Source organism: Macaca thibetana, chromosome X, assembly GCF_024542745.1.
Source record: "Macaca thibetana thibetana isolate TM-01 chromosome X, ASM2454274v1, whole genome shotgun sequence".
NCBI classification, from domain to species: domain Eukaryota; kingdom Metazoa; phylum Chordata; class Mammalia; order Primates; family Cercopithecidae; genus Macaca; species Macaca thibetana.
In genome coordinates this window covers 130,481,205-130,505,712 of record NC_065598.1, presented here as the reverse complement: position 1 = coordinate 130,505,712, position 24,508 = coordinate 130,481,205, and the positions used below count along the sequence as shown (strand labels likewise).

Here is a 24,508-nt window from a genome sequence, read left to right as displayed (position 1 = left end):
GAGTTAACTTTTGCCCTGGAGGTAATGACGACACCCATACCCCATACTATTTCTTTGGTAGGGGGAGTTGCAATCCTGTTGGCAGAGCCTGCATGCACACCTTGGCTCCTGCTCAGCACTCACCTGTTCCTGTAAGCTCCTCCTCTAATTGCCCACAGGGAATCTGTGCCTGCGGCCCACCACAGTGTCAGATGTAAAAAGGGATCAGGGAACAGGCCAGGAGTCCCTTGTCAGGGTGTCCTGAAAGCCTTCCCTGGAGCACAGATTGTGGCATGAATTGGTGTATATTTGTGTGGGTAGGGAAAGAAGAAAGATTTGGTTAATGAGAGGACCCCTGATATCTGTGGGAAGGGGTGTTGTCAGTGGAAAAACAGCTGCAGTTGTTACAGATGGACTCTGGTGGCCAGGGAGAGGGAGTGTGCTGTCATGACAGCCACAGAGGGAACCTGCTGAGAAAGGGCCAGTGGCAGGGCTTGGGTCAATCCAGCCTCAGGGGACCTGGAGGACTGCTCTGCAGAACTGGGAGAGGGCTCGAGGTTCAGCCTGATCTCTAGGTGGCTGAGTGGAGCAGATGGCAATAGTGACTTGTGTGTGCCACCAGCAGCATGGCAATGGAAGGAAAGCTCATGGGGTACAGCCTGCATCAAGACTGTCTATCTCTGCAAGTCTGGTCACCCTGCTTGTAAGACTCAATGTCTGTTCTCCATGAGGTCATATTTGGAATGTTGTGGCAAGTGACCAAGCCCCCTTGGCTGCTGTCTGGGATCCTGTTTGCCCCTCTGATCCTCTTCCTGGGAGGAACTGAGAATGTGAGATGATGTAGGGTTAGGTCCGGGGGCAGGCAGTCATGTGTTTGTGGCATCCAATGTACCCACAAGGCCAGGACATCTGTGTCCAAGGAGAAGACCTCAGGGTCAGAGCCAAGAGCCCAGCCCAAACGCAATGCAGGTGAGCCTGCTGGGGTGGGAGAGGAATGCTCTGATCATTTTCTAAAGCATGAGGCCAGGTGAGTCTGGAGTGTTGGGCCATCAGGGTCTTTCTGGCACTACCTTCTACTGAGGGCAGACCCAGTGTTAAGGTCCAAGGCAAAGTCCGGTGCTCACTTTACTCTCCTTCCTCCAAGCAGAGAGTATCTCTCTCCATGCTGTGCTGTCTGAGGCTTGGGGAGGAGTGATGTGAGTAAAATGAAACTGTGCTTCCTACCCTCTTTTAATGAGGGTTTCTTGTTTTTGAGCTAAATTCAGGTGCCATAATCTCTCACCTAGTTTCCTTAGCTATTGTGAAGGCATTTTTGTGCATGGATAGTTGTTCAAATGGATGTTTCTGTGGGGAGATGAGTGCTGGAGAGCCCTATTCCACCATCTTCCTGAAGTCATCATTGGTTTTTATAAACAGCTTTGTTAATTATGTACAATTTTGTTTTTTATGTACAATAAACTACATGTATTTGAAGTCAGTTTTGACATCCATATACACAATGAGTCAAGATAACGGATATTCCTATTACCCCCAAAAGTTTCCTCTTGCTCCTTTGTAATTCATCCCTTTTTCCATTTCCATCCCCAGGCAATGGTTACATTCTGTCATCACAGAATAGTTTGAGATTTTTTAGAATTTTATATAATGGAATCATACAGTATGTACTTCTTTTTCACCAGTGTTCTTCCACTCCCCCTAAAGATTTTGAGGTTCACTTGATTTGTTGTATTTATCAATAATTCTTTCTATATATATTACTGAAGAGTATTCTATTGTATGGGTATACGATAATTTGTCAATCCATTCACCTGTTCATAGACATTTTTGTGGTTTTCAATTTTTGACGATTACAAAGAAAGCTGCCTTGAACATTCATTCATGTACAAGCCTTTCTGTAGATTTTTTTCCTTTTCTTTTTCAGCAAATATCTAAGAGTGGAATGACTGGGTAGCATGGGAAGTGTATGTTTAGCTTTTTGAGTAACTGAAATACTGGTTTCCATGGTGATTGTATAATTTTTGTATTCCCCGCAGCAAGGTATGAGAGTTTCAATTGCTCTACATCTTACTCAATACTTGGTATAGTGGGTTTTTAAATTTTTAGACAATTTTATCCGTGTATAGTGAGTGGTATCTCCTCACGGTTCGAACTTTTATTTCCCTAATGACTAATGGTGGTTGAGCATGTTTTTATATTCTCATTTGTAATTCATGTTTTTTGTTTGTTTGTTTGTTTGTTTGTTTGTTTGAGACAGAATCTCGCTCTGTCACCCAGGCTGGAGTACAGTGGCCGGATCTCAGCTCATTACAAGCTCCGTCTCCCAGGTTTATGCCATTCTCCTGCCTCAGCCTCCTGAGTAGCTGGGACTACAGGCGCCCGCCACCTCGCCCGGCTAAGATTTTGTATTTTTAGTAGAGATGGGGTTTCACCATGTTAGCCAGGATGGTCTCGATCTCCTGACCTCGTGATCCGCCCGTCTCGGCCTCCCAAAGTGCTGGGATTACAGGCTTGAGCCACCGCGCCCGGCCTGTAATTCATGTATTTTCTTCAGTGAAGTGCCTGCTCAAATCTGTTGCACATTTTTATTGGATTGTCTTCTTATTGCATTGTAACATATATATATGTATATTTATGTGTGTATGTATATATGTACCTTTAAAGAGCATACTCTGTTCTAACCATGTCTCCAAAGCTCAGAGCAGTGGAGCTTCACACTTTTATTCTGGGGGGCTGGGATGCAGGTGGGATTTCCATGTCTTTGAAAATCTGATGAAGGAGTGGACCCTCTCCTCAGAAGATGCCCACACCCACATGTCTGATGCAATCCACAGATCCCCAGAAGTGCAGTCATGATGCCCTAGTTAAGGATCCCATCACCTCCTTCTGTGAGGAGCTAATGCCTCCACCATGTCTTTGGATGGCCACGGTCACACACCTGACCTCATCCTGATCTGTTAACCACCCCCTCTCTCTGGGGTCTTTACCTCTCCCTGGAGAGTGTTTCTTGAATGAAGGGAGGAAGAAGGGAGTAGAATGATGGGTGTCTGCACTAAGCAGTTAACTCCACTCAGGCTGCTGAATATGACACTGTGCTTATGGGCTGTAGTGACACAGTCAGGCTACTCACACCAAATCCCATTTCTCCCTCACTTGGGACCCTCGGGCAAGTTGCTCAACTTCCTTTGGCATCAGGTTCCTCATCTACACAAAGGCAATGATAATTATCCCTGCCTTGCAAAGCTTTAAGAATTAAATCAGTTGTCACACCTAATGGACTTAGAACAGTGCCCAGCAGAGAGTATACTCTATAAGTCTTAGCTATTACGAATGCCACAAGGAAGGACCCTGTCTTCATCCTTCTTCCCTTGTCTCATGTATTTCAGGCAGATGCTTGTTGAAAGGACAGACCACACTCTATGCTCTCTTCATGACCTATAGCTTCCCTAATCCATTCCCACGCGCCCCTCCCCACAATAATCCCTGAAGTCCAAGGAACACTTCCAGCCCACTTCTCGGGGCACTGTTGTCCCCCTCCTTGTAAGCCTCCCCTTATGCCCCAGCACTGCTCCGACCTAGTACTTGAGTCCCTCCTTACCCATCTCTTCCATCAGCTGATCATCTTTTGAAGCTGTCTTGCCTGTTTTCTCTGCAGAAGAGGAAGGACAATCAAGTTTCATCCATGGCAACCATGGATTACAGCTGGACCCTGCTAACTGTTCTTCCTGCTTCCTGCTTTGGCCCCTTCCAGCGTGCTCATAAGCAAGCAGCTGGAGGTATCCCTGGAAGGCTCCAAACCCTTCAGAGACTTCACACATCATGGACAGTAAAAGACAAAGAACTTTCACTGCCCTACAAGACCCCACAAGTCTCTTACCTGAATGTCTATTACCTCTCTGATTACATTTCCTGTTCTAGCTTTCACTTCCTCTGCTCCAATCACTAAGTTTTCCCTTAAACACATCAGGCATACTCTTGCCACACAATCTTTACACAGGCCGCTCCCTTTGCCTGGATGACTCCTTCTGAAATAGCTGCCTCACTAACTCCAACATCTTCCTCAATATTTGCTCAACTATTGCTCTCCAATGAAGCCTACTCTGACCATCCTATTCTAAAATGCGAGCCAATCCCCCTCCCCAGCACTGTGGATCCCCCTCGCCTTGCTAAATTTTTCTGTAGCATTTATTGCCTCCTAACGTATCATGTATTTTATTACTTTTTAGTTTTGTTTTCTCCCTTACTCTCCTTTTGTGAGAAAATTACCTCCACAGGGCCAAGATACTTGCATCTTTTATTCAGCGATTAATTCAAGTGCCAAGAACAGTATCTGGCTCATAGTCAGTGCTGAACAAATATTCATTAAATGAATGAATAAATGTAATATGTATAGCAGAATGATTGGCATCACTAGGTAAGCAATGAATAACTGGTAGCAATGATTTTCAAAAAACTCTATGATAAATTATAATATGAACCATCATTGTGAACATTTTAGGGATGGCAAGTCCTTCTCTTTTATATCATAATCTAATATTTATAATATAATGTTTTATATCATAACATAAAAGAGAAGAACTTGTCATCCCTAAAATGTTACATACCCACATGAACACATGAACACACACACACACATACGTACGTATACACACGATCCCTGCTGAGGAGTAACTATTGACCACCTACTATGAGATTAGTCTTTATGCTAAGCACCATGAATACAAGGACAAGAGCTGGATTTTTTGGTTGCACACCCTGTGTTTCAGGCACGCGTCCTCCTCGGGAACGCCATAGAAGAGCCCCAGTACCCTCTGAGTACACACAGAACCCAAGCTCCCAAGACTTTTTCCCCAGGCCATCCTAATGGCACCCTCAGCCTTGATGGGAGAAGCCACGATGTTCCTGCTCACCACCTCTTAGTGGCCACAGGAACCTGCCCTCCCACCTACTGCATGCCCATCTGTTGGACAGTGGTCGAGGCGGGCCCTGAGGAGCACATGCTGAGAGAGAAGAGCTCTGGCTCTCATGAGGGCTGCTCACTAATAATTGGATCCCCTCCCATAGAGGCTGAGGAGGTGAGTCCCTGAGGAGACGCTGTGACCTAAGGGTTCTTGACCAAAAAGACCTCGTGCTTCATCTATCACAAGTGGTACCCAGGCCAGTGGTAACAACAGGACCATGCTCAGGCTTCTGAGACAGGCTTTAGCCTTCTTCTAGAGGAGGAAAGACCCTGCAGAGCAGCAGGGCCCACAGCAGCAGGGGCTCCCAAAAGGTATTCCTCTATGTGTCCTCTTGTCCTCCATCCCAGAAACCTCCCAATAGGGGCTCTCCTCACCCCTACAATGGAGCTGTGGAGACTTAAGCAGGCACTGACCATGGAGGTGGCTCCATCTTATGTCTGTGTGCATGGGGCAGGGGGATGTGTCCCGAGTCCCCAACAAGCCGCTGAGAGCTAGGCTTGCATCAACCCAAGCCCCAAACTCTCTTGTCGGTCCAAAGCGGGAAGTTATTGACAGAGGGCTATGGGGGCTGTACCTCCCGCTCCACCCTCCCACTCACCTGCATCTCCCTAACCCTGAGATTTCCCATGTGCTTCCTGCAGCAGATTTCTTCTGATATTTACAGTAGGCATGAAACCCCCTAATTTGAGGGTGAATTTGGCCATGTATCCAAAAAGGGCATGTATTTGAAGCCAAATGGATTAGTCATATATCTGTTGCCCATAGGAAGTCATGAGTCACATTTAACTTATTCTCCTTTGCATCCTAAAATCCCAGCACTGAGTGGACACTCAGGGGAGAAGTGTGAAGGCATTTGCATTTGTCAGGTGTGAATCCATAACATGTGAGAAGGTTTGCTGGAGTGGATCGCATCCCTGCTCTGAATTATATTAATTCTACTTTTTGTTGAATGCTTGCATGTGCCAGGCCCCAAGTTAACGGCTTTACCGTCATTCATTTCATTTAATTCTCACAAAAATTCCAGTGAGGGAAGTCCTATTGTTGTGATGCCCATTTTATAGCGGAGTCAGGGAGACACATATAGGAAAGATGGACATTCAGGTCCAGCAGTCATTTGTTATCCTCTAAGCTCCTCACCTCCTTCCACAAGAGTAGAATCACGATGTCTTCAAGAGGGTGGCATATATCACCATCCTCTTTGGTCAGTAGTATTCTGTCAGCAGGGACCTGCCTTCCTGGTGCTGAAATCTCCCTGTAGCGTCTCTGCTAGCTGAGTTTGAATCCCTGTTGAGGTGGCTAAGTCTTAGCGAAGTTTGTTCAGAGAACACTGTTTCTTAGCTTTTGAGTGAAATTTCTCATTGCAGCATTCATTCACTATTAGTTCTATTTGTGCCAACAGGGACACATGGAAGAGTCTTCCACAAGTCTTCGTGTGTCTGAGTGGTGGTTGCTTCCATTGCCCTCCCTCTGTCTTCTGTGATATGATGTAACAAACAAATTTGATCCACTAAAAAAATCATTGGATTTTCTTGGTTTCTGTTTTTGTAATCTTGTATAATCACATTTCCCAGTCATTCTGTCAATTTACCCAAGTTGTGGGATAGACAGTTATGGCATTATAGTTCAGAGCTCAGATTCTGCAGGCAGACTGCCTGGGGTTAGATCCCCAAATATCACCTATTAGCTATGCTTGCTCCGGAAAAAAAAAAACAAAAACAAAAACAAAAAAACAAAACAAAACAAAAAAAACACAGTTGTTGGTGATTCAGATGCACTTTGGGGCTAGGCTTAAATTCCTGATATCTTTTAGTGCTCTGGTGAGATGTTTAAGAATCTGCAGATGCTACTGCTCATTGTGTTGATGATAATGATGAAGTTACATAATAACAGTGGTCATTTAAGGACTCTTCATATGCAGATATGATGATAGCAACAACATTTACATTCTAACCTATGCAAGGCACTCACAGTTCTAAGCAGTTAATCTGTATGTGTCCATTAACTTTCACTGCAGAAATCATGCATAAATTGTTAACTGTCTTTGTTTGACAGAGGAAAACAAAGTCAGAGAGGTTAAGAGATGTATGCAGGTTTACACAGATGGTACACGTAGGAATTGAAACCCAAGCAATCTGGCTCCAGACTCAGCATTCTTAACCATGGCCCCCCGGTGCCTGGGATGAGGCCACTGTACCATACAGAGAAGTCGTGGTGCCAGGCAGGATGTGAACCTAGGCACTCTGCCTCCCGAATCCTGCGTGGGTGATCATTACGCTTTTTGTAATCTGTATCTCAAATCCAGGTCATTCTGTTTCTAGAAGTAGATGATTGTCTACCATATCTTCCTCCGGTAGGACTTATTTGTAATGGGTGTTTGCTTTCGAGATTAATGTAAACTGTCGTTTGCTAATCCCATAGGTGACACCACATTGAAAACTGTGCGGGGAGTTGTGACAAGTTTCTCTAGTGATTACGGCTTGATTAATCAATTGATCTACTTCAGTAGTGATGTTGTCACTGACAATGTGGCTCTGAAAGTTGGACAAAAATTACTGCAGTTGCGGAAGAAGATAAAACATTTCATGGTTTGAAAGCTATCAAAGTAAGTTTTGCATGAGTTTGGGGATAGTCTCATCCTTGTGGGCTTTCAATTTTGCTTTTCTTGTGTTAATCCAGCCTCTCTAATGTGATCTGTAGAGTAGATGTAGAGTGAAAATTGAAGTCCCACTCTCCTGACTGTGCAGGTTCTCTTGTTCTAATATCAATAGTGATTTATGTTGCTAAGAGTAAAAATTGTTGAGGTCAGGAGTTCGAGGCCAGCTTGGCCAACATGGCAAAACCCCATGTCTACTAAAAATACAAAAATTAGCCAGGCATGGTGGTGGGCACCTGTAATCCCAGATGCTTGGGAGGCTGAGGCAGGAGAATTGCTTGAACCCAGGAGGCGGAGGTTGCAGTGAGCCAAGATGGCACCATGGCACTCCAGCCTGGGCGACAAGAGTGAAACTATGTCTCAAAAACAAAACAACACAAAACAAAAAGAGTAAAAATTGGCCGGGCGCGGTGGCTCAAGCCTGTAATCCCAGCACTTTGGGAGGCCGAGACGGGCGGATCACGAGGTCAGGAGATCGAGACCATCCTGGCTAACATGGTGAAACCCCGTCTCTACTAAAAAATACAAAAAACTAGCCAGGCGAGGTGGCGGGCACCTGTAGTCCCAGCTACTCGGGAGGCTGAGGCAGGAGAATGGCGTGAACCCGGGAGGCGGAGCTTGCAGTGAGCTGAGCTGAGATCCGGCCACTGCACTCCAGCCTGGGTGACAGAGCAAGACTCCGTCTCAAAAAAAAAAAAAAAAAAAAGAGTAAAAATTATATATTTGTTCTTCTACTGTTTAAATAATATGGTTAACATTGATAATTACTGGACTCTATATAATTCTGTAACTTCCTTTTTCAGGTTAAAAAAACCCCACCGTTTTCCAGTATTATGCATTCATAGAAGTAGAATTGCTATCTCAAGTGATGTGCATTTTAAACTTAAAAAAAAAAAAAAGCTTTATTGAGGTGTAATTTACATACTATAAATTTTCTCATTTTAAGGGTATAATTCATTGACTTTTTGGTAGATTTACGGAGTCATGTAACCATCATCACAGTCCAGATATCTACCATTTCCATGGATATTATCAAATTATCCTTTAGCTGTATTGTACTATTTGATACTCTTAGCAACAGACTGCAAGACTGCCTGTTTGCCAGCATTAGCAAGGATAGGAATATGATCAATCTGAAATCTTTGCCAATGTTAGAAATGAAAAGCAGTCTCATAATTTTATTTGGAATTTCTTTAAGTCTTAATGAGATCACTGCAACTTTTATTTTCTCAGAACTATTTATACGTTAGTGGCATTACAGCTACTTTTATGTTAGGAAAATTAAGACTTTATTAGGAAAACTAGTATATAAATATTTTGCAGTTATTTCCACAGGACAGTCTTTTAGCTTTGTTTCATGCTGTTCAATTTTTTGTATTAAATATGCCAATCTTGTCCATGTGGTTTTTGGGTTCAGTAAGAACTCATTCTAATTCATAATTCACATGAGTATTCACTTAGCTTTTCCTATGGACATTATTACTTATTTATATCTAAACTTCCAGTCTGCCTATAATTGATTGAGGTGCACAAACTGAGAGAGGGATCTATATCTAGTTTCAATAATGGCTACCTACTTGTTCCTTACCATTAATTGTATAATCCACTCTGCCCCTATTGTATCGAAATGCCTTCTGTCATACAATACAAGCATTTCAATCTGTCTGCACTGTTGTGTTGAATACTATTTCAAGGGGAAAATAAACAGAATTGGGAGAGTAGGAATTTGACATGGAATGTGGGGTAAGGTTTAGTAAGTGTGTGGTTGTACACTAGTTTGGAGTCAGGGTAGAGAGAGGTCAGAGGGCGCTATGGATCACTACTTGAATACTGACAGAAGTGATGTTGGATAGACAGATGGGAGCCTGGTGCTTCATTCCTCAATGAAAGTGAATGAGGGGGAAGTAACCATGAGAGTGGTACAGGTATTGACAGTTGGAAGATGCCAATTGAGAAACGAATACCAATGAAGTAGGTATTTTAAAAAAACATGAAAGCTGATTTATAGCTCGATGGCTTATTCCCATAAAAAATCTTTGAACAAGAAATTTCACTCCTACAAGTTTATCCTACAGAAATAAAATCAGGCAAATAGGCAATGTATTTGGATAAAAGCTAAATGCCCAACAATGTGGAATTAGGTCAATAAATTATGGCACATCCAATACTTTAGATGATGTATTTCCCTTTCAGTAGTCTTTTGCTCTATAAAAATGTTTGTGATCACCATGTGTTATTTGAATACTATATACAATGTTAAATTTTGCTTTTGGAACAAGGCGTATATACTTTTGCACAGAAAAAAAACACCTGGAGCAGGGTAAATATGAAAATGTGGTCAATGGTTGTCTTCAGATTATGCATTGTGCTTATTTTTTTTCTACTTTTTCTATAACGAGCATGTATTATTTTTGTAATTATAAATGATCAAATAAGGACTATTGCACTTCCAATAAGTAAAAATGTTCGTATGCCTCCCTATCATAGATAAATTAAAGTCCTAATTTGACTTGATATTTTTAGACCCTTTTCCCAGTTGAGGTTATTTTTACAACTTTATTTCATGCTTGTTCCCCAGGCCTGGAGATTGAATGTTATGGCTTTGCTTCTTCTTCCCCTCACTTGTGTTGTTTTTCCTTTCTCTCTGCTCTTGCCTAAACCCCACATTTGCCAGGTTAAATCTTTGTCTTCTTTCACAACCCAGCTCAAATCTGACTTCCTCCAAGAAATGCCCTTCTTTTCTCTAAGTCTGAAATTTTCTCCCTTCAGGGAATCCAATTTTTTAACTAAGCTTAGCTTAGTAAACCAAAACATTATTTTACATATGACTTTTCTGGTAAATTCAATTAAGATACTGGCTGGTTCACTTGGACCATAAGCCCACTTTAGTGAAGTGCCTTATCAATTAAAAAGCATGCTAAAGCTGGCAAGTTACTGTAGGTAGGGAGTTCCTGGAAATGACACAACAATTCACCTTAAATTCCAGCATGGCACCTCCTCACTCTCTGTTCCTTTCCCTCACCATGTGACACACTGGCTCCCCTTCACCTTCCTCCATGATTGTAAGCTTTCTGAGGCCTTCACCAAAAGCAGATGTCAGCACCATGCTTCCTGTATAGCTGCAGAACTATGAGCCAAATAAAACCTCTTTTCTTTATAAATTACCTAGCTTCAATTATTTCTTCATAAATTAGAAATTATTAATTTATTATTCATAAATTATTTCTTCATAAATTATTTATTTACCCAGCTTCAATTATTTCTGTATAAATTACCCAGCTCAATTATTTCTTTATAACAATGTGAGAATGGACTGACACAGGATTACATGCAATGAAGAAAAGGAAATAAGACAATGATCTTGAGCAGGGGTGGAAAGCTAAGGCCGTTGTGTCAAATCTGTCCTAATGGCTGAAATGATTCTTAAAAATTGAAGTTCTATTAAAGTACCTGGAATTTAATTAGGACCTAGTATATTGTACTTACTATTGTCATCATGATTATGGATGTTATTAATTGACGTGCTTTGAAGTCTTCATCATAATTGTGGTTTCATCTATTACTACTTATATAGTGGTAATATACTACTTGGTATGTTATTTCACTGCTGTTGTTATGAGATGCATAAAAGTTTGACTATATATCTGCCTTATGGATATGTTTTATGAGTATAAACAACCCTCTCTCATGTTTAGTGGGTGGTTTTAAAATTTATTTTGTCAGAATTTAAAAATGCCACTTTATCAGTGATTTCTCCAAGAATCCCTGGTACTTTTTTTTTCAATTGTTTTTACTGTGGTAAAACATGCATAACATAAAATTTATCACCTTAACCATTTTAAGTGTATAGTTCATTGGAATTAAATACAATCATAAATACATTCATCAATGGAGACTTGAATTGCTTCCACTGTTTAGATATTGTGAATAAAGCTATGACGTGGGCGTACAAATATCTCTTTGAGACTGTGAGACAGTGTTTTTAATTCTTTTGGGTGCATATACTGGAAATGGAAATGCTGGATCATATGGTCATTTTCCTTTTAATTTTTTGATGAACTGCTACACTGTTTTCCACAGTAGCTGTACCATTTTACATTCCCACCAATAGTGCACAAAAGTTTTAATTTCTCTACATCCTTGCCAACATTTGTGGTTTTCTGTTTGTTTGATAGTAGCCATCTTACTGGGTCTCCTTGTAATTTTAATTTGCATTTTCCTAATGATTTTGGGCATCTTTTCATGTGCTTATTGGCCATTTGTATATCTTCTTTGGAGAATTGGCTATTTTAGTCCTTTGTCCATTTTGGAATCAGGTTGTTTGTTGTTGTTGCTGAGTTGTATGTATTCTCTATATATTCTTCATATTAATCTCTTATCAGATATGTGATTTACAAATATTTTCTCCCATTCTGTACGTTGCATTTTTACTCTGCTCATAGTGTATTTTGATGCACACATTTTTTAATTTTTATGGGTACCTAGTAGGTATATATATTTATGGGGTATATGAGATATTTTGATAGAGGTATACAATGTGTAATAATCATGTCAGGATAAATGGGGTATCCATCACCTCAAGCATTTATTATTTATTAGTGTTATAAACATTCCAAGTGTACTATTTTAGTTATTTTAAAATGTACAATAAATTATTGTTGACTGTAGTCGCCCTGTTGTGGTACCAAATACTAGAACTTCTGCATTCTATCTATCTATGTTTTTGTACCCATTAATCATCCCCACTTTTCCTCCCTGCTCCCCATTACCCTTCCCAGCCTCTGGTAACCATCCTTCTGTTCTTGATCTTCGTGAGTTCAGTTGTTTTTGTTTTTAACCCCCACAAATGAGTAAGAACACATGAAGTCTGTCCTTCTGTGCTTGGTTTATTTCACTTAACATAATTACCTCCAGTTCCATCCATGTTGTTGCAAATGGCAGGATCTCTGAAGCCCAGTTTGTCTATTTTTTCTTTTGTTGTCTGTGCCTTTGGTTTCATGTCCATCAAATAATTGGCAAATCCAATATCGTGATGCTTTTACCCTGTTTTCTTCTAAATGTCTTATGGTTTTAGGTCTTACATTTAAGTCTTTGATCCATTTTGAATTAATTTGTGTGTATGATGTTAGGTAAGGTTCCATCTTCATTCTTTCACATAGGATATCCAGTTTTCCCAGCACCATTTGTTGAAAAGAATGTATTTTCCCCAAAGAATAGTCTTTTCTTTTATCTCTGAGTATTTTTATATTTTCCTTGTGATTTCTTCTTTGATCCATCGATTGTTTAAGAATATGTCAATTTTCACAAATTTGTGAATTTTCCAGTTTTACTACTGTTATTAATTTCTAACTTCATCCTGTTGTAATTGGAGAATACTTTGAATGATATCTATCCTTTAAAATCTATTAGGACTAAGTTTGTGGCTTAACGTATAATCTATCCTGGAATATGTCCTATGCGCACTTTAGCAGAATGTGTGTGTTGTTGTTATGTAGAGTGGCCTGTGTATGTCTGTTAGAATTAGTTGGTTTATTGTGTTAAGTCCTCTATTTCCTTATTTCTCTTCTTTCTGGTTGTTCTATCCATTACTGAGTGTGGGATATTGAAGTCTCCAACCATTATTGCAGAACTGTCTATTTCTCCCTTCAATTCTGTCAATATCTGCTTCATCTATTTTGATGGTCTGTTATTATAATTGTGTATATAATTGTTATATCTTCTTGCTGTATTGAACCATCTATTTATGTATAATGGCTTTGTCTCTTGAATCCTTTTTTGATTTAAAGTCTATTTTGTATGATATTAGTATAATCACTCCTGCTCTCTTTTGTTTACTATTTGCATACCATGTAGTTTTCCATCCTTTCACTTTCAACCCATTTGTGTCTTTGGATCTAAAATGAGTCTCCTTTAGAAAGTAGACATGTAGGCCGGGCGCGGTGGCTCAAGCCTGTAATCCCAGCACTTTGGGAGGCCGAGACGGGCGGATCACGAGGTCAGGAGATCGAGACCATCCTGGCGAACACGGTGAAACCCCGTCTCTACTAAAAAATACAAAAAACTAGCCGGGCGAGGCGGCGGGCGCCTGTAGTCCCAGCTACTCGGGAGGCTGAGGCAGGAGAATGGCGTAAACCCGGGGGGCGGAGCTTGCAGTGAGCTGAGATCCGGCCACTGCACTCTAGCCCGGGCGACAGAGCCAGACTCCGTCTCAAAAAAAAAAAAAAAAAGAAAGTAGACATGTATACACACACACACACACACACACACACATATACGCACACACATATATATTTTATGCATATGCATATATACACATACATATAGTTTTCAACTTTTATTTTAGGTTCAAGGAGTACATGTTCAGGTATTTTGCATGGGTAAATTGTGTGTCACAGGGATTTGATGCACATATAGTTTTGTCACAGAGGTAATCAGCATAACTCGTGATAGGTAGATTTTCAATCATTACCCTGCTCCTACTACCTATCCTCAAATAACCCCAATGTCTATTGTTCCCTTCTTTGTGTCCACGTGTACTCAGTGTTTAGCACCCACATATAAATGACAACATGCAGTATTTGGTTTTCTGTTCCTGTGTTAAGTCACTTAGGATAATGGCCTCCAGATCCATCCATGTTGCTGCAAAGGCCATGATCTCATTCTTTTTATAGCTTTGTAGTATTCCATGGTGTAAATGTACCACATTTTCTTTATCCAGTCTACCATTGATGGGCATTTAGGTTGATTCCATGTCTTTGCTATGGTGTATAGTGCTGGAATGAACATATCCATACATGTGTCTTTATGGCAGAACGATTTATATTCCTTTGGGTACATACCCTGTAATGGGATTGCTGCATCAAATGGCAGTTCTATTTTAAGTTCTTTGAGAAATCTTCAGACTGCTTTCCACAGTGGCTGAACTGATTTACATTCCCACCAGCAGCGTATAAACATTCCCTTTACTCTGCATCCTCACCAGTATCTGTTATTTTTTGACTTTTTGACAATAGTCATTCTGACTGGTACGAGATGGTATCTCATTATGGTTTTAATTTGCACTTCCCTAATGATTAGTAATATTGAACATTTTTTCATATGTTTGTTGGCTGCTCGTATGTCTTATTTTGAGAAATGTCTCTTTGTGTCCTTTGCCCATTTTTAACAAGGTTGTTTGGTTTTTGCTTGTTGATTTAAGTTCCTTATAGATTCTGGATATTGGATCTTTGTCAGATACACAGTTTGCAAATATTTTTTCCCACTATATACATTGTCTGTTTACTCTGTTGATAGTAGAAAGAATATATTTGGATCATGTGTTTTTATCCATTCTGCTAATCTCTGCCTTTTGATTGGACAGTATAATCAACTTACATTTCAAGTAATTAAGAATAAGGAGGGACTTCTGATATTTTGGCACTCGTTTTTAATATTCTTTATAGTTTTGGGGGGCTCATTGCTTGCGTTACTGTCTTCTTTTGTGTTGATTCTTTTGTAGTGAGCAGTTTATTCTTTTCTCATTTCCTTTTGTGCATATTGTAGTTATTTTCTTCATGCTTACCATGGGGATTACATTTAACATCCTAAAGTTATAACACTCTAATTTGAATTTATACCAGTTTAACCTCAATAACATATTAAAAGTCTGTTTATTTACAACTTGGTTTTCACTCCTTTCAGTTGTTGACATCACAGGCTTACATCCTTACACAATGTATTCCCAAGAACATAAACGAATAATTCTTTTAAATTCATTCATCTCTTAAAGTTATGTAGGAAACAAAGTGTGGAGTTACAAATCAAAGTTACAATAATACAATCTTTTAGACTAATAATTTTTAAAATGTGTTAATCTCTTAAGCCATGCACAATTCAAAAAGTAGAGTTACAAATTGTTGTTATAATAATGCTATCTTTTATAATTGCCCATGTATTTATTGAGACTTTTTTTTTTTTTTAAGCAAAAGAGGTCTTCTTGTTACAGAAAACAGTTCTGAGCAGTTAACATTGTAAAAAGGTGTAAAAATACAGAGTAGGGGCTCTGAGCTCTCTGAGGAATTTCCTGACACACACTCTGAACTAAGGCTGAGAGATCTCTGGAAGCCTGGGCCTCTGACCCCTGCCCTGGGCCTGGTCCCCTTCCTCTTTCCCACGAACCCATGCTCCAGGGCTGACCAGAGACAAGGGCTCTCTCCAACCCTGGCTCTACCTCTCAAAGAAGACCTTGTACAATCTACAGTGGCTCATCCTGGAAGAGGGGGGCTGGACAGAGGTGGGGTCCGCAGGCGATGCCGGGAAGCCTCTCCAGGCCTGGAGCTGGAGTACCTCTCCTCAGCACTGCCAGTGGGGCTCCTCCTCATTCCACCTCAGCTCGAGGCCCCCAAGGGACCGGGCTCTGGGTGGGGTGTCCAAGAGGAGGGCCCTCCCCTGTCCTGGGCACAGGGCCGTTCTCCAGATGCCAGCAGGGGCTTATTTCTCTGAGGGGCCTGAGGATGGGGAGAAGGGTGCTGAGCTCCTTGGAAGCTCCTGCTGCAACTTTTGGTCCCTTCAGTGTGGATACCTGATCCTCCAGCTCGCGCACCCTCTGGTGGTGGGCCCGCTCCCATGCCTCTAGGGTGCCTTCAGCCTGGGCACTGCACAGGCGCTCCACCTCCTACTGCAGCTCCAGCTGCTAATGCTGCGCGTCCACCTCCAGCTGGGCTGGGCTGTGGCTCTGCTCCAGCGCCACCACCTGCGCCTCCAGCTGCTAGATCTGCCTCTGGCCCTCGGCCAGCTCCAGGTCAGCCTCCATGAGGGTCCGGTTAGGGCGACCCTTCTCTGCGCTCAGCGGCACTGTGTCCTTATGGCTGCGAAGCTTCTCTCGCTCCACCTTGTCCAGTACCCTTCTGAGGGCCACGAGCTCCTTCTCCAGCCGCAGGGCTGAGCGCTCCACCTCCCGCTTCTCGGCTTCCAGCTGATCCAGGGCGCGCTGCAGGCTGCCCAGGCGTTCCTGCAGCAGCCTCTGATCGTCCTGCAGCAGCCTCTGATCGTCCTGCAGCTTCTGGACCGTATGCAGGGCTGCAGCCTGGCCCTCCTGCCGCTGCTGCAGCACCTCCCGAAGCTGTTGTAGCTGGCCCTCGGCCTCCGCCCGCTGCAGCTCCAGGTCAGCCACCTCACCTGGCAACGTCTGCACCTGCTCGCCAAGGGAGCTGCTCTGCTTCCCTGCCTCAGACAACGTCTGCCCGGCAGCGTCCAGCCATTCCAGGAGCACTTGGCGGTCAGGTTCACAGGCGGTCAGAGCCTTCTGTAGATGCAGGTTCTTGTCCTGGGTGCGGTTGAGGCTGGCACTGCTCTAGGCCAGGGCCTCTGCCAGGCCTCGCATCTTGACCCGCAGGAGCCCCTCCCTTTCCTCCACCTTGGCCAGGGCCCCATTCAACCACTCCACTTTCAGCTGCAGGATCCCTGCCTTCACCTCACTGTCTGCCACCTGTCTCTGCAGAGAGTCCATCTGATTCTGGAGGGCCTGGGCCCGGGCCTCGCGGTCGCTCAGGCCCAGGTGGCTGTGCTACGGCTCCCCCTCAAGTGAGTGCCGCTGCAGTTCCAGCTTGATGGTGCGGCTCTCGGAGGCGTCCAGCATCTCCTCCAGGCACCGCTTGTCGCCCTTCAGCTTTCTCTCGTTGGCCTTCATCTTGCTAATCTTCTCCTGACTGGCCCAGAGCTCGCTCTCTGTGGCCTGCAGGCTTCTCTCCAGTGTGGCCATCGGGTCCAGCGTGGGCCGGCGCTCCGGCTCACTGAGCCGCACGCTCTCCTCCTGCAGCGCCAGCTCCGCCTGGACCCCGCTCAGCCGCCCATCCACACTGCGCAGGGCTTCGTCACAGCCACCGCCTTCTGCAGTTGCCTGGCCCTCGAGGTCGTGGTGTCCCTCTCGACCTCCATCTCGGCCAGTTGGCGATTCAGGGCACTCTGGGTCCGAAGTTCGTCCTGTTCTCTCAGGGTGCTCCGCAGCTCCTGCAGGAATTCCCGGAAGGCCCCGCGCACTGCCTCTGGGTCCAGGTCTAGAGGAGCCGCGGAGGTGGCAGGTCCTGGAAATGGTGGCTGGGACCCAGGGCTGCATTCTAAGGTGCTGGGGCGGCTAAGCCTTTCCCCGCTTCCTCCGGCGGGCGCATCCCGGGTAGGGGAGCCCGGCACCGGTGGCGGGGCTGGCCTGGGCTGGGCTGGGCTGGGCGCGCAACCGAGGGCGAGGCCGCGGCAAAGAGCGGAGCGCAGGCCACCTAGCTGGGCCTCCACTGCGCACCGCTGCACCCCCACGCGGGCCAGCTCGGCCTCCAGGTCTCGTGCCTGGCCCTCGGCCGCACTCAGCCGCAGGCCCAGCTCCGCAGCCTCGGCCTGCGCAGCCTCCAGCTTGAGCTCCAGGCCACGGGCGTGGTCCAGCTGCTGGTTTTCGGTGCCGCGCACCTCCTCCAGGGAGCCCAGCAGGCCTCGCTCGCGGAATCGGAGCTCACCTTCTTGTTCCGGCAGCTTCCGCTGGGCTACCTGGAGCTCCTGCCGCGTCGCCTCCAGGCTGGTCTCGCCCTTCAGCAGCATCTGCCGGAGGCCCAGGGTCTCCCGCCGGCTCTCCTTCTCTGCCCGCTAGCCCAGCGCCAGGCGGCCCTGCAGCTCTGCCAGCTCGCGGCCCACCCTGGTATTCTCACTGTCCAGCATCTTCATGTGACGCCAGAGTTCCTGTAGCTCCCTCCAAGCCTCCAGCCGTGAGCACTCCACCTCCTGCAGCCCAGTCTGAAGCTCACCGTCCTCCTTGCCCATGGCTGCCTGTGCCTCCTCTAGGAGTGCCAGCTTCTGCTCCTTGTCCTCATCGGTAAACTTCAGGTTGATGCACTCGCTCTCTACCTTCTTCCCAGCGGCCCGCAGTGCCTCACGCTCCTTGGCGCCCTCGCCCAGACTGCGCCACAGCTTGTCCGCCTCCTGGCGCTGCACCTTAAGGCCCTCCTGGCCCTCACGCAGCTTGCGCTGGGCCTCCAGCAGCTCCCGCTGAAACTGGTGGCCAGGCTGTGCCTTGTACCCATCAACTTCTCTGACAACTTCTCTGACGGAGTCTTTTCAGACCCCTTCAGAGACAAGGCCTGCTGCTTCTTACCCTGGGCCAAGAGGAGGCCCTCATCGCGCTCCTGCTGCAGGGCAGTGATCTCCTTGCTCAGCCCTTCCTTCTCGATCTCCAGCTGGGCCAGCAGCTCCTCCTGCTCACGCTGCTGCTGACTCTGCAGCTGGGCCCTCTTGGCTTCCAGCTCCCGCCATGCTGCCTCCTTTTCGGGCTGGACTCCCTGCAAGTCCTCCTCCTGGGCTGCCCACTGCTCCCGCAGAGAGGCCTGGGCATCCCGCTCAGCCTGCACCAGCTTCTGAGCCATCAGCTCCTTGTCTAGGCTGGCTTTCTGCTGTGTAGCTATTATTTGCTACCGCAGCCCCGCCAGCTCCCCAGTCAGGGTCTCCTTGGCCAACAGCAGGACCTGCCCACCGGCTTCCAGCCTGATCCCGACGGGCCTCGAGCTGAGCCAGGTGCTATTGCACTTCAAACAGGCTGCCCCCAGGGCTTCCTTCTCCAAGCGCAGGCGTGTGGCCTCCTCTGACAGGGTGATGCCTTCATGCTCTGCTGCAGCCAGCTGCATAGTCAGGCCAGTGCGCCCCTTGGCTAGCGCCTCCTTCTCCTGGGCCACTCGCTCCGGAGCCTTCACCTGCCACTGTGGCTCCCACCCGGCCTGCTCCAGCTCCTGCTGCTGCCCGCTCAGCTGCTGGGAGAGCTGAGCTAGCTGCTCCTGCAGCCGGCTGAGCTCATGAAGCAGCCTGGGGAGCTGCTGCTCCAGCGCCTCCTGGAGGTCCTCTGCCACTCCAGCCCTCCAGGCCCTCCAGAGCCCTGCAGCGCCACCTCCTGCTCCAGCCGCAGCTCCTCCAGCCGCTCCTGCTGTTCCCGCGCCACAGTGGCTTCCTGCTCCGCTTGCCTCAGCCGGGCCTGCAGGGCTGCCTTTTCTTCTTCCAGCTGGGCGACAAGGAGGTTCAGATCCAGCCTGTCCTGAGACAGGCTCTCGTTGAGGGCACTCAGCTTGGACAGGGAGTCCTGCAGGGATGCCTCCTCTGCCTTCAGCTTGGTCATGGACAGCTCGAGTTCCACCCGGCCAGCCTCAACCTTGGTCAGCGCCTCCGCCACCTGAGCCTTCTGGGCCTGCAGCATGTCCCGCTGCAGTGTGGGGCAGCTCAGCGCCTCCCTCACCTCCACCAGCTCCTTCGCCAGGCCTGAGCGCTTGCCTTCCAGCTGCTCTAGCTGTTTATGGCTGCGCTCAAGCTCCTGAGGCACCTATGCACCATCCTGCACCGCATCCTCTTGCTCTTCCTCAGTCGGTCCCGATGGCGCTGCAGCTCCTCCTGGGCAGCCTGCAGCTTCTCCCGCTCCTTCAGAAGCTCCTTGGCCTGTTGCTGGGCCACCTGCAGACTGTGCGCCAGGTTGCTCTTCTCCCTGCTCAGCAGCTCATTGGCGTTCAGCAGCCGCTGTACCTCGCACTGGGCGTCCTCATGGGCCTGCATGGCGCCATCGTTCTTGTCCTGCTGGTGCTGGAGCTGTTCCTCTAGGGCCCGCCGCTCAACCTCGCTGTCACTAAGCTGCTTCCACAGGGTGCCCAGAAGGTCCTGGTTTGCCTCATAGTGCCCACGCGTGTCCTGGACCTGCAGCTGGCGCTTGTGTAGGGCAGAGTGGATCAGGGCGAGCCTGGAGGAGTTTGAGCTAGCCACGGACCTGCCTCGGTGGGGCGAAGGGCTGCTACCCGGCCAGGAGCGCTGTGGTGGGGACGGGATCCTCTGGCCCGAGAGCCCCGCAGGCTGCCTTCGGATGCGTCCGTGGTGTGCTTGGAGCCGGTCAACTGGACGCCATCTCAGTGTCCAACAGGACGGCCAATGCGAGGTCCCTCAGGGTGTGCTGCAGCCCTTCTCCATCCTCTGTCTCCAGGGCCTACTGCTCCTGTAGCCACAGGGATTCCAGGGCCTCAGGCTTGCCGAGAGCCTTGTTGATCTAATCCTACTCCAGATTCTGCTTCTGAAGACGCTCCACTGCCAGGGCCAGCTTTGTCACTCTGGCACTGAAGTCGGCCTTGTCCAGGTCGCTTTGCATCTGCTGCTGGGCCAGGTCCTTCTTGTGGAGCACCTTGTCCTGCAGCTGCTCCTCTAGCTGGACCTGCAGCAGGACTTGCTTCTCCAGGGCTGCTTCAGCCCCGCTCTCCGCCAGCCGCAGGCCCGTGCTCTGTACCAACCCCCCTCCTGGACAGCGCATGATTTCCAGGCCAGCTCCCCTCCCAGCTACGGCAGGTCCCTCACGGTGGACGTCTTCACCTCGCTGACCAGCCACCCGACCCCCACCTGCCTCCAGAGGAGTAGCAGACGACTGTACTCATTGCTGAAGTAGGCGTTGAAGGACTCCTCCTTGAGCCTCCATGCCACCTCCCGCTGCTCCAGCTCCTTGCGTCTGTGTGTCCAGTCGCTGGTCACCTTTCGTATGTCCTCACTCAGAGCCTGGCTGGCCGAGCCTGCCTGGTCCAGCTGCTCTCAGAGCATGCTATTCACCTGGACCAGGCTGGCACTCTTCTGCTGCTCCTCCTCCAGCCGGATGAGGGCGCTCTCCAGGTCTTGGCTGTGCTCTGTGTCCCTCAGTCGCTGCTGCTCAGGCTCTCCCGATCTCTCCAGCAGCTGCTGCTCCAGCTCCGAGCACCTCTTCTTGTACTGGAGAATCTTGGCCTGCAGCTGCTGCACAAGCTGGGCCTGCCGCTGTTGGCCCTCCTGGTAGGCCAGCAGCTTGCGGCCAGTAGGAGGCCTGCTCCTCCTGCAGCTGCCTCCACAGCTCCACACTCTGCTGTAGCAGCCCCCTGGGCTCCTGCATCTCCAGCTCTCCAGACTCCAGACGCACAGGCTGCTCCAGCGCATTGGACTTAATGGTGAGCTCATCACGCTTGGCGTGGCTCTGGGCCAGCAAGTCCTCCACGTGCGATAGCTCCTGCTGCTGCAGCTGGTTCTTCTCCTGCAGTGAGAGCAGCAGTGCCATCTCTGTGGTCCATAGTGGGACTAGGCGCTCAGGCCGGGAGAGGTTGCAGGTGACAATCTCCCTGATGCGGACAGGTAGGATGATGGTCTGAGGGTCCTGGGCCAGGTCCCGTGCGCCCAAGCCCTTCTCCTGGCCCAGGACGCTTCTCTCCAGTGTCTGGATAACCGTCTCCAGCGTCAGCTGGGCCTCTTGTGCCCTCTACAGCCCCAAACTCATGGTGGGGTGTCTGTGGGCATCCCTTCAGCTCCCTTCTTCAGGACCCCAAGACTAGCTCAGTCAGCACACCCCACAGTCAGGCTGCTGTGCTGAGCACCAGGCAGATTAAGCTTAAATCCCGCTGCGCCCCATGTGACCACAGCCGTGGGAGGAGCGGGATGGGGGTTGAGAGGGGAGGGGATGGGAAAGGACAGGAGAGGAGGGAAGCGGAGGCAGGGGGGATCTGAGAGAAGAGGAAGGATGAAGGAGAAGGGAGGAGAAGGGAGAGAAAGGGAAGGAAAAGAGAAGAGGGAATAGGGGAGGAAAGAAGGGGGGAATCTTTATTTCTTCATACAGCTTTGAGTTCCTATCTATTATCCTTTCATTTCACCTTGCAGTACTCTCTTGAGCAGTTCTTGCAGGACAGGTGTAGTGGTAACAAACTCCATTAGCTTTTGTTTATCTGGGAATATCTTAATTTCTCCCTCACATTTGAGGAACAGTTTTGCCAGATATAGCATTCTTAGTCAACATTTTTTTTTTTTTTTTTTTTTTTTTGAGACGGAGTCTCGCTGTGTCTCCCAGGCTGGAGTGCAGTGGCGTGATCTCGGCTCACTGCAAGCTCCGCCTCCCGGGTTCACGCCATTCTCCCGCCTCAGCCTCCCAAGTAGCTGAGACTACAGGCGTCCGCCACCACGCCCGGCTAGTTTTTTGTATTTTTAGTAGAGACGGGGATTCACCATGTTAGCCAGGATAGTCTCGATCTCCTGACCTCGTGATCCACCCGCCTCGGCCTCCCAAAGTGCTGGGATTACAGGCTTGAGCCACCGCGCCCGGCCAGTCAACATATTTTTAGCATGCTGAATATATCAGCCCACAGCCTTCTGTCATCTAATGTTTCTGAAGATAAAATTGCTAACAGTTTCATTGAGGATCACTTGTATATGATGAGTCATTTTTCTCTTGATGCTTTCAAGATTTTTCTCTTTGTCTTTGTCTATTGAAAGTTTCATTATAAGGTGCCTTGGTTTTGGGGCATCTTTCAGTTCATCTTACTTGGCATTCATTGAGATTCTTGGAGGTTTATATTCATGTCTTTCATAAAATTTGTTAAGTTTTTGGTCATTATTTTTTCAGACATTTCCTTTGCCCCTTTCTCTCTCTCTTTCCCTTTTGGGACTTCCCCAATGCATATGTTGATGGGCTTGGTGGTATCCACAAGTCCCTTAGGCTCTGTTCATCTTTTCTTCAATCTTTTATCTACCTGTTCCTCAGACTTGATAATTTCCATTGTCCTATTTTCGAGGTTGCTGATTCTTTCTTTTGCCATGCTCAAGTCTGCCTTTAAACCCCTCTTCTGATTTTTAAATTTCAGCTTTTGTACTTTTTGGCTCCACAGTTTATTTTTGGTTTCTTTCTTGGGCTTTCTATCTCTTTCTTGATATTTCCATTTTGTTCATGCATCACTTTCTTGATTTTCTCCACATCTTCCTTTAGTTCTTGAGCATTTTTAAGAGAGTTGTTTTACAGTCTTTGTCTAGTAGATCTGCTGTCATATATACTAGATCAGGGACTGTTTCTGTTGATTGATTTAATTTTTTTCCTTTGAATGTGCCATAGTTTCGTGTTTCTTTGTATGCCTTGTGATTTTTTGTTGAAAATTAGACATTTGAATCTAATAATGTGAGAATTTTGGAAACCAGATTCTTCCCCTTCCTTGGTGTTTGCTGATTTTGTTATTGTTTTTATTTATTGTGTTTCTTTTTATTGCTGTAGGTTTTTTCTTTGCCAAAGATTAGCCTGGGGTGTAAACTTAAGATCTTCTCAGGTGTTTTCTGAGCCTGCAGCTTTCCCTGTGCATGTGCAGTCACTTTCTGATTTCCCCCATATGTGCAGTTGTTTTTGAACGTCCTAGTCTTTAATCTCTGGCTTCCAAAAGGAGAAAAGGGTAAAATGAAGGAAGGAAAAGGAAAAGTGGTGCTAACCCTTTAAATCTTGGGAAGTTGCTTCAGCCAGAGCGGGAGGGACTTGCAACAATGAAGAGAGGTGCAACAATAATGGTCACCCGCCTCTTTGTCTGCAAGTCTGTGATCACGAGCAGCAATCAGCTATCTGAGTACAGATGTGCAATATTGGGAGGGCAAGTTCCTTTTTGCCCACCCTTGCTCATGTAAGCTATGTGGAAACTGTTCCATTAACATGTGCACTGTGCTTGCCACAGGGCTGGGGCTGCTGGATGGATAGTTGCTAGTGGACCAAGAACACACTTTACCTCCAAACTTTCCCATGGAAATTGCAAGTCTTCAATATACTGAAGAGTTCCAAAATAGCTATATCGGGGTCTGTCAGTGCAATTTTTATCTCAGTGGGGAGACTGATTCCTACTCCACCACCTTCCCAGGATCTTCCTAACCTTAAATTTTAAACATGCACACTAAAAATTATATTTTTTCGAGTTATTCAGCAGCTCAATTCTTTTCCTGACAAAACAAAAGCCTTACCCATGTTATCTTCCCCCAGCACTCTATCTCCACAATTCTCATGTTATTGTTTTGAATTTTAGTATAAGCTTGTTATAAGTGCACAGAAAACTTTTCTCCTCCCCTTCTCCATACATTTCCTTCTACCCATCCCTCTTTTTATAAGTGTGAGTACACACTGAGAGTACAG

General features: G+C 46.7%; 1 pseudogene; it reads right to left on the bottom strand.

Moving 5' to 3' along the window:
• Positions 1-16,028: 16,028 nt before the first annotated feature.
• Positions 16,029-21,859, bottom strand: LOC126946450 (rootletin-like; annotated as a pseudogene).
• Between the last annotated feature and the right edge of the window lie 2,649 nt (positions 21,860-24,508).